The sequence below is a fragment of the Dasypus novemcinctus genome, chromosome 13 (assembly GCF_030445035.2).
Source record: "Dasypus novemcinctus isolate mDasNov1 chromosome 13, mDasNov1.1.hap2, whole genome shotgun sequence".
NCBI lineage: Eukaryota > Metazoa > Chordata > Mammalia > Cingulata > Dasypodidae > Dasypus > Dasypus novemcinctus.
In genome coordinates this window covers 58743068-58761140 of record NC_080685.1, presented here as the reverse complement: position 1 = coordinate 58761140, position 18073 = coordinate 58743068, and the positions used below count along the sequence as shown (strand labels likewise).

Below are 18073 nucleotides of genomic sequence, written 5' to 3'. Positions count from 1 at the left end.
ATCCCTTCCTCTCCACTTCACCAACATACTTATTTATGTGGCCGTGACCTAGACTAGGTCAACACCTAGAAGAGCAAGACCTTTAAAGTCTTGAACTCTGAAATTTCCCTTCTGACCACAACCTCTTATCCTTCTATATTTTTCTCCCCCTCAGTCCCACTAGATTTTATCAAAGAAATAATTTTGAATGCTAAATAGTTTATTAGGCTAATTTTCCAAGTTTATTTGCCCTTTCTTTGTGTTACTTCCCTTCGCTTCCAAACACACCATCTCTATAGCCCACAATTTTTCTCATCTTCTCATTATTCTGACAAAAGAAAACATCCAAATTTTGACTTAATGCTCTGATTCTTCTTCAGGACTCCTGTAATCTCCTAGAGAAAAATTGCATAATGCCATTTAACGATTTAGTTACAAATGTATTATCTCAAATCTCAGTCAACTTTGCTCAACAATTTCTTTATTCTTTCCTGGAAGTCCCTCTTCCAATTCCACCCAGGAAATACACCAGAGTTTTCTACTTTGCTCAAACTCTCAGACCTCTTACACAACAGATGATCCAGGTATCTATGGCATGGAGAAAAACAACAACAACTAAAAACACAACACTGTCAAGTAAAAATTCTTGCAGGTTATACCTATACTTTTTCCTTCTACAGAACTGGAAGAAACATTTCTTCTGAATTGTTCTTGGTTCCTTTTCCTCCTGAATTCTCAGGAATTTTGCCCCATCAGTTAGTTTCATTCTTTGCTTCTCCATTTTTTTCTCTCTCAGCATGGGTTCTTCACACACAACCCCTTTCTGAAAAAAACCATACACCACTCAACTTTCTCCTTCCCTTTACTTGGGAAGGAGAAAGCTGAGTGCTGCAAACCCACCAATAAATGGGGTGGAGAAGAATTTATTGAAATAATAAATCTTTCTTTCCAACTCTACTTCTTTGTCATTCAAATGTCATTGCCCACTAAAAGCTGACCTCTGTCCCTTCAGTTCAGAGCTTCTCGAAGGTCACCAGTGAAAAATCCTATTTTGCAAAAGCATGCTGTCCTCTTAATATGCCCCCCCACCTCAAAAAGGCCTATTTTTCTTCTTGCAGTCTTTTCCTCTACTTTCTCTATGTCTGCTGCCTCATTTCTTCCATCATTCAAGCTGGAAACTCCAGAATCACCCTGACTCCTCCTCCTCCTTTACCTTATAGGTGCCCTCTGTGAGCTCTGCCTCTCTTCACTCTAGAGTTTCTTCACTCTTACCTCCAAGTTATACTTTTCCACAACCTGACCCGTGTGATGCTCAGTTACTCTGTACTGGAAAGAATGCTTACCTAAATAGGAAGTGTTGTTTTCTTCCATTAATAAATGAGTTTCTAATGTGCAGATGTCACTTGATTTAAATGGTATAATTACCTTTCAGAACTCCTTTTAGACCTCTGAAATTAGTGGTGGGTTCATTAAGGGCACTTTGATGTCTGCAAGGCATAAAATAAGGATGGGTTAGTGTGATAAGTAAAACTCCAAAATCAACTGCGATTCTGATTATAATCATTTTTCAGTCCTCTTTTTCATCAAAATTTCTTCAGTCACTTATAAAGGGAAGGGAAAGCAAAAGAACTATGTGCAAAACAAACTAGATTTTCAAGAGCTAACTGTCTTCTTGGAAAGCTTCTAGATATCCCAGCCTTCTGCTTTGTTCTTCTTGTTTTTGTCTAGAGACTTCTGCAACTATGTCCCTGATCATGAAAAAATTTAATTAAAAATGTAAAATAAATTAAAAAATGAAATAGTCAATTTCGCTACTTACTAGCAGTACCAACTGATATAAAATTTAGGAGAAGGGTAAAATAAATATATAACAGGACTTGAGATTTTAAGTATATGCTAATTATAAAGAGTCATTCACTACTAGTATCAATAATTAATAGTCAACAGTTGTACTGATAAATTTTTGACTTTGATACATAATCTGCATAGACAAAGTAGAGCAGTAGAATTGCTCTTGGTTGCTACTAAATATTTCTAAAAGCATGTTTCAGGTGAAAAAACCCGAGAATGTTTAACAATGAGTGAATTATAGAATCAGCTTCAAATTCAGTATTCATAATTTTGAATTCTCTATTGAATAAAAAAGTAGTCAGCATTCTACATTGTTGCCTCACCTTGGATCACAATAAAATCAGGGCAAAGAATATAGTGAAAAAGGAATTTAATTTATTATGAGGAGATTTAAGATCAAGGCTGGAACTGACTGTGTCAGTTTGGCTATGTTCCTTAATCTGTGTACATGTGTGTTTCTGTGCTTGTATATATTATGAGGTATGTATATCTCAAATTAGTGAATGTAAAAATTATTTTAAATGCCTTTTAAAGTACAGATCAGGATTTACACAATGCTTTGACATTTAGAACTGGTTCTATAGGATTTTAATATAGATAGCTAATGTCTTCTCTAAAATATATGTCTGACATGCTTCAGCTTAGAAAGAAAGTAATTTTGGATGTTCCACAAACTACTAGCAGAATATCGACATCAAAATTAGGTCATTTAGTTTCTCTTCTGTTATAATTAAATGTCATGATGAAAACTTGGTGCATCACCGACCTTACAGAGACTTGAGAATACTGTGCCTGTGGTAAAATTAAACAAACCTCTATTGTTTCAGACTGGGTTTCAGGATGCACATTAGCTAATTTTAAGATTCAATGACTAATGCTGTTATTAATGCATTAATGTATTAATGCATGCCTACTAGTGACATTGTTAGTCATTAATTATTGGACGTGTTAGTGAAAAGAGACATATAGAAGCTGTAGAATTTTTGTGAAACCAAATGTGGCAATACCAACTCATAACACAGTTGGCATTTTCAGTTTGGCATTTTATTTGATTCTCCTAATTATTCATCAGACTCAACCTGTGCAAATGCCACATCATTTTCTGACTCTGTGATCGTGACTTTCCTGAGTTAATGGAGCAAAACGAGTTGCTTTTCATAAACTGTATTTCATTACATTGAGATGGTGGTCACCTTTGAAAATGAGTACATTATATAAGAAAATGTCACGATTCACTCAATACAAAAATGTCTAAAGATACTTCCTACTCCTGTCTTCTGCAGGTCATATAACATCTGAGATTTGAAAGCTAACTCAAGTTCACTGGCTCAGAACCTAAATGAAGTCAACCCAGACTCAAAGATGTTGATTGGCCTCATAATTTCTGGAACAGAATTGAAAACTAGACCTATAGTTTTGTCATAGTTCCCCTGGGAACAACTGCCTTCCTGCCCAACTATGGCAGTATGCTGATAGAGTAAGCTAGTTAAGCTAGAGAATAGATAATGTACTTTAATATTAACATTAACCCAGTAAGGTTTTATATTTAGCAAGGAGAAAAGTACACCAATATGGCATTTGGCCAGCAATGAAAAGCAACCCTAAAGTTCAGGAAATAGAGATCTTAGGTGAATCTTGCAGGAAAGTCTCAATTGTGGGGTGAAGTATGCTGGAGCTTTCTAGGATGGTAACTAACTAGAAAAAGAGTTGGGAGTGGATGAGACAGATGCAAACAAAGAAATCTAAAATTTGGATAAGGATCTTAAGTATCTTTGAATAAAATTGTATTTTATTAACATATCAATTAAGCCAGACATAAATTAGAAATGAAGGCAATTCTAAAACTATGTAGAGGGATCTCTGTGTTTTCTTGACATTTTTATAAGCGGTTGTTTTTGATCATTGCCACAATAGATTTGGGCATACAGATAGACAGATAGTGATGGTGAGTAGTAAATTCAGCAGATTCTAACATCAGGACATCTGTGGAATGGCATCTCGGTGTGATGAACTAGAAAGAAACCACGGCAATGGAAAAATCAGTTTTACATAGTTGCACACTCTTGGATTCTCAAGGTACTGGTGAGAAAGCTAGCTTCTCCCCATTAGCTATAAGATTTGAATGAGATAAATGAATGCTATGCCTACTAAATGTGCTGAGTTCCCTTTGCCTTAGCTCTTGAGTCATTGCTGATCTTTCCACATCCCCACCACATTGGCACTTACCCATGGGAAGACTAAATATTGAATCTCTCTTCTGCTTTTGGATAGCTTAGTGCCTACAAGGGCCAAGGTTCATTTATTTCTTATCGGTTTTCAGAAACTGCCATTTCCTTTTCTACCAGTAAGGCCTAATAATCACTCTTAAAATCATTGCTTCCTTTGTGAATTCACCACACATCCTGCCCTCAGATGTGGGACCTGAAAGCTTGCTGAGAACCTGCCTCCAATTTTGGTCCCTTGACTTTCACTGTGGAAAGAATCTGAAAGAAGTTGGGCAACACCCTTTGATGAAAAGACAAGTAACTAGATAAAGTGCTGGCTCTGAATAAGCTTTCAGATGTTTAAAATGTACAGTCAACCTAGAGAAATAAAAATGAGAGATAGGCTTTAGCAAAGCTTCTTATGTCATTGAAGTTTTTTGTTTTGTTTAGCTTTTTGTTTGTGTGTGTATGTGCTTTCTTTTTGTTTGCTTGGTGTTTTGTTTTGTTTTTTGCATTTGAATTTGCATGTGCTATAATCATTTTCATTTAGATACTTAATCAAACAGTCTCTGTGGTGGTGAGGCAGATCCCCAGGATTTTCCTATATAATTTCTGTAGTGGCTTTCACCTGGTAGGAATCAATTGCTATAGGAATGGGGATTTGTAATTCAAATCCAGGCTGCAAAATATTTATAGAGCTGGAAAATATTGGGGGTGCCAGGCCAGGGGTGGGAAATAGAAAAGGAGTCTACTACTTTTGGTTCATCACCTCAATAGGAATGTGAATTCAGTGTATTTAGTTAATAGTGGTGCCGAAAAGGAGGGTTTTCACTGACAGCAAAAATCTTAAATTATAATTCACTGAGGATTAGTAAAACAGTTAATTCAAGCCAGGAGTGACTGGTGATAAAATGTGATTGTGTTAACTTTATCTAGTGGTGTTGAAGAGCTAAGCCTCAGAAGTCCAACTTAGTAATATTTGGACAAAAGAGGTCCAACCCCACATCTTCCAAGAAAAGAGCAAGAAAAGAGAGATCTCTGTGGTGAAGGAAAATAGGTAACCATGGTGCCCTGTCCCAGGAGTCTAGAGGGACATTCCAAATCCACAATTGACTGCACTTGCCATAGCTAGGAACCAGGTTGTCAAAGCTTATGCCAGAAACTCAGAAAGAGCAGCTCCCTTCTTGAACTCCCACGGAAACCCCCACTCAAAAATCTTGATCTTTGCATTTTCATGTTGAGAAATACTTCACTAAGTGCAGAGGACAGTACCTTTCCTTACTCTTTCCTCATTCTCCTCCTCGTACACCAAGGCCCTGCTCAGCACTAGAGAGAATGTTTGTTCCAAAGCTGCCCATTGTGTGAGCTCACTGGTACCAGGACTATTTCATTTACGTCTCTGCAAAGGGTAGTGCAGCTGACCAGCTGGCCTGGGCACGGCTATAGCTTTCATTGGAAAGTACTGAGAAGCGTGCTAATTCTGCCCTGCTCAGGCTAAGGCTGCAGGCTTCCTAGCCCAGGTTTATCGTCAACCTCACCTCTGAGCTATGTTTAGAGAAGCCTGTTGCCGTTAAGAATGCTCACAAGGTACCTGTTGCTGTTTTTATTGCTTTAGAATGAAAACTCTCAGCAGAGTGTCCACATAACAGAAGGAACATGTTGTCAAGATAGGTCTAGGCATATATGTCTTCAGTTGAATCATAATTAACTTCATCCACGGAATGGAAAAGTCATATTGTTATGCCATGGAGAAGTAGATGTGGTTCTGGACCTTTTGGCTAAAACAAAAGTGAACCAACTAACAACTAGTGGTTTCCACTTGTTCCCTAATACACACCAATATTTCTCCTTACTCTTGCCCTCATACCTTAGACTCAATCATTTTATTCATCTTCTTTTTTTTTTCAAAGATTTTTTAAAAATTTATTTCTCTCCCCTTCCCCACCCCCTGCCGGTTGTCTGCTCTCTGCTCTCTGTGTCCATTCCCTGTGTGTTCTTCTGTGACCGCTTCTATCCTTATCAGTGGCACCGGGAATCTGTATTTCTTTTTGTTGCGTCATCTTGTTGTGTCAGCTCTCCATGTGTGCGGCACCATTCTTGGGCAGGCTACACTTTCTTTCCCACTGGGCAGCTCTCCTTACAGGGCACACTCCTTGTGTGTGTGGCTCCCCTATGCGGGGGACACCCCTGCATGGCACAGCACTCCTTGCGCGCATCAGCAGTGCACATGGGCCAGCTCCACACGGGTCAAGGAGGCCCGGGGTTTGAACCGCGGACCTCCCATGTGGTAGGCGGATGCCCTATCCATTGGGCCAAGTCTGCTTCCCTTATTCATCTTCTCGATATTGTTTATACAGATTCTTCTTGGGTTCCCCATTACATGCCAACTCCTATAGTTTCTGCTGTAAATGAATCCAAATCCTACTTATCTTCCAAGCTGTCTCATGTTTCTTTAGTTTTGTTTTGTTTTTTTCTGAATAAAGAAATCTTAGTTTTTTGTATTATCAAACTTAGTCTTTTCCTTTAGGTTTCTGGGTTTTGAGTTTTATTTGGCAGGGCCTACACTTATGAGAAAGTTTACTTTTTTTTCTTTTCTCTGGTAGTACTATATATATGTGTGTGTGCTATATGTGTGTGTGTATTCCAAATCTTTGTCACATCTGGGCTTACTTTGGATTTATTTTGATATCAGGAATGAAATAGTAATCTAGCTTTATTTACTTTTTATTTCTCCAAATGGCTAGTTAATTGTCCCATCATCATTTATCATATAATTCATCTTCCTTCTACTAATTCAAATACCATCTTTATCTAAAACTGATTTCCCATGTGTATTTAGGTTATGTCTCTAAATTCTTTATGCTATTACATAGACCTTTCTATTGCCACCATTACTGCACAGTTTTCATTATTCTGGGTTAAATTTATTTTTTTATGCCTTCATCCAACATGTCTACTGAGTGTCTACTGTGTAATTGGCATTATTGTTTGTATTGGGAATACAGAAGTTATCATCACACATTTTAGTATCTAGTTATACTAATTATCTCTCATTACTTTTGTGATCAGAAATTTTCCTATTGTTCACTTTTTGTTGTTTTCATATAAATTTTAGAATTGATTTGTTGTGTTAAAGAAAATCCTCCTGATATGTTATTGGGATTGCTTCAACTTTATAACTTAATTTAGGGGAGAACTGGTATCACTTAAATATTGCATATTCCTATCCAAATAAGAATTATCTTCCATTGATTCACGTTCTTTTATATGTCCCTCCGTAGTGTTTTAAGCTTTCTTTAGATAAATCCTGCATATTTCTTAAGTGTGTTTCTAAATATTTCTTGCTTTGGTTTTTGTCATGACATTTCCTTGTCTCATTGATTTTTAAATTGAAATGCTACTTATTGTTTGAATTATTTAACCAATCACTCTGCTGATTTCCGTTGGTGTTGGCAATAGTTTCTTAATTAATCCTAAGGTTTTCCAGATATTCACATCTATCTATAATCTGCAAGTAATTATAAATTTACTTCTTCCTTTATGATTTTTATATGTTTTATTTATTGTACTTGCCTAATCAAATGAGCTGGTAATTCCAGAATAATCTTTAGTGATAATGGTGATCATGATTAGCTTTGTCTGGTTTCTGATTATAATAGGACTACTTCTAGTTTGCTGTGATGGTAGTTCTAGATTTCAACTGTAAAACTTTTTCTCATATAGGAACATTAGTTTGTATTTTGAATTTTGTCAGCATGAAGATTATTCAATTATTTTTCTCTTATGAAGTTATTAATATAGTCACATTTTTAGACTACTTATATAAACTAACTTACATTTTAGAAAAACTGTCCACTTTGCCTGTTACATTATTTTCTAATATACTGGTAAATTTTATTTGCAAACATGTCAATTTTTATTTTGCATTAATAGTCATTCATGTATCATTGCATCAATATTAATCAGAATGGTTTTCCTTTTCTTTGTAAGCTTTGGTATTAATGTTACTATGGTTTTCCAAAAAGAAATTGGAAGTTTTCCTTCTAATTTAAAGTTCTTGAACAGCATTAAAATCACTCTTCCTCTTATTGTGATTTGAAGTTATCACACTTAGTCTTATATTTCTCACAAAAAAAATAAAAATTTTAGTCATCACATTTTGAGATGTATTTTTAAATAAGAATTAATATTAATCTGTTGTCTTTGTTATACATTATTACATTCAAATGTGATTTATAATATTTATTATAATATTTATAATATTGAATATTAAATAATATTAAGTGTAAGGAATTTAAGAATTATCTGCTGTGATATAGTGAGAGAGAAACAGAAATAGGAGTCTTGTATTCTAATTAGACTTCCCAATTATGTGACCTTGGGCATGTCATCTAATTTCTCTGAGCCTTGATATTTTCATGTGCAGCATAAGTGAAGATTATCTTTAAATCCTTTCTCAGCTACAATATGTCTAGTTTATTTTAAAAATCCTATTTTCTCCTTTCAATTATAATGATATTTTAGGTAAAATCAGGGAGTGATTTAGCTAGGTGGCTGCTACTAATCTTATTTTGAGTTTGTCAAAGCTGAGTCTGGAATGTTGGCCAGGGAGTCGAATATCACTACTCACCTCATTTGACTTTCTCACATCCAAGGTAGGAAAAAGGAATGTGGTGGAAAAATAAGAGAATAGTTCATGTGTGTGTGTGTGTGTGTGTATCATTAAAGTTTATATTTGTATGCATATATATATATATCCTTAAATTAGTAATAAAATTAAAATAAAAAATTCACAGTAAAACATATGTCATCTCATAAGTTTGGTATTTCTAAAACATCCCATTGGAAAGAATTCCTCAGGACATCTGATTCAAAGTTGACTCCCCTACACTAAAAATCAACAGTTGAGCACAGGCATTTCAAACGGTTTCTATGAATATTTAATCAGTGTAAAAATAGACCAGCTTGGGAATAGAAAATAGTACAGTCATTTTGGAATATAGTCTGGCTGTTTCTCACAAAGGTAAAACATAGCCTTACCATACTAACTTGCAATGGCACTCTAAGGTATTTATCCAAATGAGTTGAAAACTCAGATCCACACAAAAATCTACACATCAATGTTTATAGCAGCTTTCCTCATAAGTACCAAAAATTGGAAGCAACTAAGATGTCCTTTAATAGGTGAATGGATCAACAAACTGTGTTACATCTATACAATGTACCACATTCAGCATAAAAAGAAATGAGCTATCAAGCTACAAAAAGACATAGAGGAAACTTAAATAGTTACTGCTAAGAAGCCAGTCTGTTAAAGCTACATACTGTATGATTCCAATTAAAAGACATTCTGAAAAAATCAAAACTATAGAGACAGTAAAAAGGTCTGGCTGTCAGGGGGAAAGGGAGAGAGATGAATAGGTGGATGAATATGTGGGTCTTTTTAGGGAACTGAAATTATTGTGTATGATACCATAATGGCATTTATCAAAACCCATAGAAATGTACAACCCAAACAGTGAACTCTAATGTCAACTAGCTTCTAACAAGGTAACAATATTGGTTTATTAGCTGTAACAAATGTACCATGACTAATGCAAGATAGTGATAATAGGGAAACTGTGTACAAGGTGGGGTGGGGTGGTAGGGGAAGGTGAGGACTGGTAGGTGCAGCAGAGGGTATATGGGAACGCTTTGTATTTTCTGTGCAATTTTTCTGTAAACCTAAAACCGCTGTATACAATAAAGTCTATTTAAAAAAACAAACAAACACAATAAATAGACCAGCTGGTTCAGGTCTTAAGCCAAGTCATTACAGTTGACACTTCCAAAGAATCATCTAATTCCTAAAACCTTGATAAACTTGTAAAACTACTGAGGTCTAGAGTGGAGTAAGAGATTCTTTGCAGGGCATCATACAATAAACTCCCTAAATTCTTCCTTGGTCATGTCTTTCTAGTCCCCAGAGTTCACCTATGGGATTATTAAAAATCAGTCCTTTGCTCCAATTTCCCTTCTTTTGCACAAGATCTATATAGGGTGTGCTCTCCACTTGGCTTCTCCTTGCCAGTCTGACTCAGCAGCCCTTTCATTGTTCTTTCTAAAAGCCTACACTAGGAGAGGTGAAAATTCCCACTGATCTTTGAAAAGACAGGGTTTCTCAAGAGGGATTAACTGACTCCATAGTTCGCGTGAATAAAATCTTTATCTTTGATCACTTTAGAATTATACTGCTATTATTGCATCCATATTCCTCAGAACTTAATGATGAAACATTCCACCCCATAGGAATGAGTTATCAAAGGGAAAGAAATTCTTTGAATCATTAAGGAGGAATTTCATACAAACACCTACTCATGCTCCTACCTTCCTTGGAGTAACAAAAAGTTTTCAGAAGCAATGTTTCCATGTTTATCTGTAAGGAAATTATTCTAAACACATAAAAGCATTGTTTCTATATGCTACTCACTGAGACAAGGACATAGCTTTATAATGCAACATTCTACTTATTGAGTTTTTCAACTCACTGATGAATCCCTTGCATATTAATGCTACTTGTACGCAAATGAACATACGATTTTTCCAAGATTTATGAACAATCTATTTGGAAATTCCTAGTGGAGGTCTCTGAATTCTAAATGAAACGTGTAGTTTCTGAGACTATATGAACACGTGGACATTTAATTAACCTACTTACTTTCCTATCAGGAATGTATAATAAAGGATAAAAGAAATTACAGAAGGGAGCCAACTTGGGGTTTCTGCAGAGTATGAAGAATGCTGAGGTAGGGAAAAAAAAAATAGGATGAGGAGTTGGACTGGGAGGGACAGGGGGAGAGTAATAACTTCCTTGGTGGTTGAGCTCAGCAATTAGCTGCCCGTGAGCAATTTCTAAACTCAGCAGCCTCCTTTGCCTTCTCACTGGAATTTGGTTTCTAAGGAAAGAGACTTCCTAAGCAAGTAGCTCACCTCCCCTTTCCCGTGAGTGATCTCTTTTAAGGAAAGACCTTCCATTACTGTCACAACAGGCTTACTAAAACAATGACAAGAAACGGTTTATTATTGCAAAATGAAACTGAGGTATTCAGAGGGAGACCTCAAAGTACAAACTTGGCTTTTTGTCCAGCTATTTTGTTTATCCCCCAATGGGAGGCATCTATTTCTATAGCTCCATCAAGGAAGTGAGAATCAGGTATTACCCTAAATAGGGCTGTTCTCACACTTGACTGATTTAAAAATAGAATCATAAAAATTGAAAGGACTTCTAGGGTTAGGGAATTTTTTTTTTAATTCTGATATTCCCCTATTTAATGGGTAGCCCTTCCTTAATCCTTCCTCCAGTATATCCTGTCTGCCAAGACACTAAGGAAAAAATATCCCACAGACTGTTTTAGAATTTGACCTTATTTGGGTCATTAACTCAGATTTCCAGTCAACCTGGGTGCACTCAGTTCAAGTTCTTAAATTTTCAGTGTCTGTGGCATAATGTGAAATTTGAGAAATTAATCGTAAATCATAAAATCTTAGAGTAAGGTGCAGCCTTAAATGTCCTTCAGGGCAGTTATTCCCAACCAGAATTGTACTTCAGACTGGTAAAAGAATGGGGGAAAAAGTGTTCCCATCCTACGCTTACTGTGTAATAAAATCTGCTGGGAAGTTACAAAGGGCGTGTCCCATCCTCTTCAATGATTGTAAAAGCTCTTGTGTAAGATCAAGAGGGAAACTCCCCTGAGAGGTTCTGTGACTGCCAGATGCAAAATTGACGCTGTTCCTCCTCAGCCAGCATAAGAATCTAAGAAAGAAAGGACCTTGCTTAAGATAAAGTGAGTGGTGAGGAGCCCATCACACCTTTTACAACGACTTAATCATTTTATAGCAAATATCTACTCTACTGCCAGGGATGCTCTCACTGATAAGACATCAGTGACTCAGAATTTAGCACAAAAGAAAGTGACTAACATAACATGCATCTAATTGTCTGTTACCTTCAGGAGATGTGAACTTATTTTAAGAAGATACCACATCTGAGAGCCTGCTAGGAGCCTTTCTTTTGGATTGCCTTCAGAGCCAGATTATGATAAAGGGATGTTTATTTTATTATTTCATAACTTAAACCTTGTTTTGGACTAAAAGAGACTCTCCCAGACTCTGAACTTGCCTTATTCATCAGTTGCGGCTACATAAACTTTTTAACAATATCCTTTATAGACCAAGATTTGCCACCGTTGGGGATGTTCAAAACAGTATTTCACAAATTTGGACCAGCTTAGTAGGCCTTACTTAGTCTCCCCCCACCTACCCTCTGCCGCCTCTTGCCCAGTTCTTCCTTGGTGCCCTGCACTGCAAGTAACCCTCTGCTTTTGCATATAGTGTTTGCTCAACTTGGGATGCTCATCTCTATTCTCTTCACCCACCTGTCTTTTCTAACTTTTAAAACCTAACCTGAACACCACTTTTCAAGGGACGAGTTTTACCACAGGGCTCCAGCTCTTGTTGTTAAACATGTAGTGTCAGACTATCTTCTGAAACTTATGCCACCGTATGGTCCCTTAGATTAGTTTCATGGCTTTGTGCCTGAGTGGACTTTAGATCCCATGACGTTCTTCACTCCTGCCCATTGGGACCTGAACTGCATTACAACTCCCGAAGTGGTAGTTTTTACCCAGGAATGAACAGCACAACCTTTATTTTTTATCAGTATTGTTCCATCTCCTCTCTTCTTTGCCTAACTTTTATCCCTTTCATATCTGATCATAGATAACACCTTCTTTAAGAATCTTCCTTTGCCCTCAATGCTGATGAGGTTCCCCTCCCCATGCACCTGTTAACTCTGTCGTAAGAGCCACCACATAGCATGGAAAATCTCCTGTGTCGTTGTCTGGTGGGTTGTCATTATATTATAAATCAACTCCTTGAGGACAGGAAAAGTGTCTTGTTCACTTCTGCACCACACCCAGGCACCTGGCAACTGCTCAGTAAATAAGTAATTAAATGGATGGATGGATGCGTGGGAACTTTACAACAAAACAAATTGTTGACTTTAAGCCCTGACTGATAGAACAGTTCCTAAAGAAATATTTAATGGAATGTGGATTTTACCTTGCCCCTTCACATTTTGGGTCATTTCTTAGTTTTTTCTCAAAAGTGGTTACATTATAGGTCTCCAGCTTTGCTGTGAGGGGGTGCTATTTTCTTTTATTTCTTCATTTCCTCCAAGCCTGGAGACTCTCAGGGAATACTGACAGTAAATTCCCTAAGCTGAAGGGAAAGGGTCCCCACTTACCCTAGAGACTGAAAGTTGTCCTAATTTTTAGTTGGTAGATAGGTTGGGAAATTTTAAAAGCTTATTCAAACCTTGCTCTTATCATGCCTTGCCTTAAGGAAATATTGCAAAGGCTCCTATCTCCTGGGAAAGTGTGTTCACTGGAAGCAGCCTCAAATTTCTATGATCGAGAGATATGCAGCCTTCCTTCCAATCATGCATTGCCTTCTTCTGCTGCATAAAGGAACCTGGTATATTCTCATTGGCAAGTATTCTCCCTTCAGCATGTGCTTTCCAGAGAATTGCATTCTTCTTTTATGAATCCAGCATTCTTTTGATCATGTTCTTTCCGTGAGTCATATGGACCCAACACAGTGTAGGCGAAAGGTCCAAAATGAAATTATGTGGTTCTAAATACATGGACTCACATTTGTTTTGTGACTAAACGGACTCAGGGCACATTTCAGCAGAAGACACATCCGCATTCTATTAAGGGCAAGTTTCTATCAATAGAACCCTGAAGAAAGAAAAGGGGCATGCGCCTTTTCAATTTATTCATACCTGTTATTTCTCTTTAAAAGTGACTTTCATGCAGGCTAATACTCAAATGACTGCGTAAATTACAGTTTAAGGGTAATTTAAGAGAAGGAATATTTATAAGCAGGAAAATGACACATACAGGGAGATTACGATTATGAGGTAACGAGTAATTCCTTGGGTGGTTTTTGGGACAGGTCTTATTACTTTGCAGTCTTACCTCAGTCATTCTCATTCGTTAACTCAGAAAATAATCAAATCTTTACAAACATCTCTGATTTTACTTCCTGGCTGTTTTTTGGGGGGGCTAGGCAACACCAAATCCTTGAAAGAATCCCTATTTTTTCATCACACTAACTGGGTCGACATTATTACAAATCCTGATTTTACCACACTAACTGGGTAAATTTAGGGAACTATTCAACTTTATCAAGCCTACTCTTTCTCAGGTATCAAACAGACCTAATACCTATCTGAAGAACTATTGTGAGGATTAAATGCTATAAAATGTCCTGATACATGATCTCATAGCACATTGTTCTCTGTCTTTACAGATAATGTCACTATTGGCCATAATGTGTTTTTTTGATTTACTTACATTATAAATGCTGGTCTCCACATGAAACTCTAATACTCATGAGGACAGGGGCTATTTCTGTTTACCCAGAGCCTAGTACAGTGATCTGTACATTGTAGGCTCTCCATTAAATAAGCGATAAATGAATAAAATCAATTATTAACACCTCCTTCATTGAAAGGGAACCCAAAGCTTCTCATGAAATGAAGTATTGAAATGAAGCCCACAGAACTCTATATGTTTCTACAGAGACCCTCCCTTCCTCAGCTCCCCAATAATAGACCTCACCACTACAAACAAAGGACTAAACACACGAAGGAACTGTGGTTAGAAATTAGTCATCTGCCTCTACCTAAAAACACCAAGGACTACCCTCGTGTTATCCCACCCCTTTTGTCCTCACATTTCTCCATATGTTTCCTACTTTGATCCCGCATCTTTCCAATAAGATCCACTGAGCCCTTCCCCCAACCCTCCAGTTATCAGTCAGGTTTCAGCAAAATCTCCTGTATATGAACCTCTATTCTCATTGCTCTCTTCATTAGATTGTCTTAATTGAAACAGGGAGTTCCTTTAAAAATGCTTCTCCCACAGCCCTTTCAAGTGAAGGCAAATGTTTTCTCTCATAACCCTTAAACCACAGGCCTGGAGATGAGGTCCTTGATTCTCATTGCATCTTCTAAACATTGTCATCTTTTAAAAAATCTCTGAAACACATACCATTAGATGCTACTGTTCATCATCCACCCATCTCCTAACCTCTGTGTCTCTCCCTCTATTTTCAATAAAAATTTTAACCTCCAGCTCATACTCTTTTCTCACCACTCACTATTCTTGTCACAATTTTTGATGATCTCAGCATCCACAGAGAGAATCCATCCTGTACTCAATCTCTCAGTTCCTTGATCTCAATTCCAATCCTCTTGTCCTCTACCCTGCCTCACCTCAGTTACCTACGACTGTGATTATATCCGTAGGCAATATCATTTGCAATAACTGAATCTTCCTCAAAACTCTCTAATGAGCACTCCTGTTTCCAATTCAGTTTCCCTAGCAACGTGCCCCACCCCCATGGAGCCTCCACCTATTTTCCCTCTTTCCTTTTACTACCCTTTATGAATCCCATGGCTTTCCTTCCCTCCTGACCCAGCTTAGCTCATTGGTCCATCCCATAACTATTCCCTTGCATACTCTCAAATCCTGTTCACTATCTTAGCTTGTTTAAATTTAATATTCACCCATTTTTTTTCACACCTGAGAAGTTGAATGGGGCTAGGGGAGGAGGGGGATATAAAACTAGAGAGAGACTAGTACATTTGAAATTCATGAGAACAAACTTCAAGTGATAGCAATCACAGTGCTCATCAGCTAGCCGCTCTCTCACTTCTTAAGAACTCCAGTTCACACCTTCTTCTCTCTCTTCAAATCTCCATCAGCCCCACACTTTCTCCCTCTCTTCTGCTAACTTCTTTTCTTCGTATTTCACTGAGGAAATATGAACAATTAGAAAAGTACCTCCTCATCTTTCCACCACAAAACTTTCAACCTCCTGCACCAGTACCCACAGGGTCTACCTCTCTTCTTACTGGAATGGCTGAATTTTCTTTGCCCCCTACGTGAGATCAGTCCCTTCACTTGTGCTGTGGGCTCTGCCCCAAATTCCTTCCTCAAGGAGAGTGAGCAAGGAGAACACCTAGGGAGACCACATAGCAGCTATAGTGGTCGTTTTAAAAGTACATTTGATCATAGAACACACTTTTTCAAAATCATCCACTGATTCTTCTTACTCTTAGAATAGAAATAAACATTTTTATGGTTGGTTAGAGAGAGATATGGTTCTAATTAGAAAAGGGAAGAGTAAAATATTTTCTGGTCATCCAGACATTTGAAACATCAGAAAAAAAGGAAAACCTAAAACAGCACATTTTTCTCATATTTGCAAGTCTGACTGCCTGATCGATACTTTGTTATCTTTGGAGGGGTTAGCCTTCATTTGAAACTTACAGGTTTCAGCAAAGAAGAGTTTTAGAAGGAAAACCCCCATGTGGCATGGGGGAGAAGCTATTTAAGCAGTGCTCACTCTGACAATCTGAGTTTTATCTCCTCCTTGAGAACGTTTTTCATGCTTGTTCTTTTCAACTACGACTTCATTCTGTAATTAAAGCTACACTGCTCCCCTTCTACTATACAAGTACTGCCACGACCCAAATCAATTTTGGTCTTTTCCTTGGCATTACTGAGGCAGAGTAGGATTTCCCAAAGGCATTTTACTAGAATCTAAAGAACACTTTGGTGTGTTGGGGCCCAGCTTGTGTGTAGAGAAGATCCAATTTTTCATTCATTTTTTCATTAATTCCTCAAATATCTATTGAGTGTCTCCTATTTGTACTATGCTCAAAGCTGGGGGTAAAGGCAGAGGTTTTATATAGTACCTGTTCTGTGCTCTTAGGGAGCATAGTGGGGGAAATGTAAGCCATTCATTGCAACTGGAATATCGCCATGAAGTAAGGAAGAGGTAGAGGAAGAGACTAGGTACGTAGATAGTGGCTTGATATTGGATGAAGTTTAATGCTATGCTAGAATATGGACTTCATCTTGAATGCAATGAGGAGCTTTTGAAGGAGTTTAAGCATTTAGTTGTACATTTTAAATGGTTTTCCGTGGCAGGGAGGCCATATAGAAAGTCCATGAGAGAGAAGGCGAGGACCTAAACTTAAATAGAGAGTGGGGGATGGAGATGGAATCTCTTTAAGATAGGCATTAAGGAGAATGAAACATTAGGTCTTAATGATCAGATGGGTGGAGAACAGGGATGGAAACAAGGAGATGAAGTGTACTTACATGTCTCTAATTCAGTTGTTTAGAAGGATGGGAGAAGAAACAGGGTTGAAAGGAGTTTAGTTTTAGTTCTGGAATGTTCACATCTTTGGTGAGATTAGTAGTAAAAGTTAATTCTTGTCTGCAAAATAGTCCTTTTTGAACTTTTTCCTAAACTAGATTGATGATTGATATGACCTAAAATTCATTGTTTGTGTTATGGTTTTTAAATACTAAACAAAGGTATTTGCAGGTTTACAGATCTATCCTTATCTGCACCCAGCACTTAATGAAGATGTCCTGGAGAATCTTTCCAGAGCTCACACCCAATTATGTTTAGAAAAATTATATTCAAATTCATTCCTACCTATCTTAGTTTAATAAGATCCACCGTTTAACTCAGTACTCCAGCAAAGTTACTGTAGCAGTTTGATATAGTTATGAATTCCAAAAATAGATGTTGGATTATGTTTGTAAACTGGTCTTTACCTGGCATGACTAAGCTTTGACTGGGCCATGTCAGCAGGGCATTGAGTCCCTGTCCTTTGGTGGGTGGAGACTCACAGATAAAAGACATGGCAAAGGACAGAGTTAGAGCTTTGATTCTGGGGTTTTGATCCTGGCACCCAAGAAGTAAACACAGGAGAAGAACAAGAGGAATAGAGATGGCTCCTTAAACAGGGCAGAAACCCCAGGGAGAGAGACAGAGCTGTACACTTGATAGTCTGCCGCGGGCCTTGTGGAGAGAAGCAAAGCCTAGAGAGCCTCATAGTCTACAGCTGACCTTGTGGAGAGACTAGAGGAACTGAGCCAAGAAAGAAATGAACTCGAGAATAGAGGAACCCA

General features: G+C 37.5%; 1 long non-coding RNA gene across 1 annotated transcript in view; it reads right to left on the bottom strand.

Moving 5' to 3' along the window:
* Nucleotides 1-455: 455 nt before the first annotated feature.
* The window catches only part of LOC139436181 (uncharacterized), a 32843-nt gene continuing 15225 nt past the window's right edge, over nt 456-18073 (bottom strand). Inside the window, exons 2-3 of the long non-coding RNA XR_011645510.1 lie at nt 1405-1466; nt 456-802 (exon numbers count right to left, since the gene is read on the bottom strand). This is a non-coding gene — a long non-coding RNA (uncharacterized lncRNA). The remainder of the gene's footprint in view (nt 803-1404; nt 1467-18073) is intronic.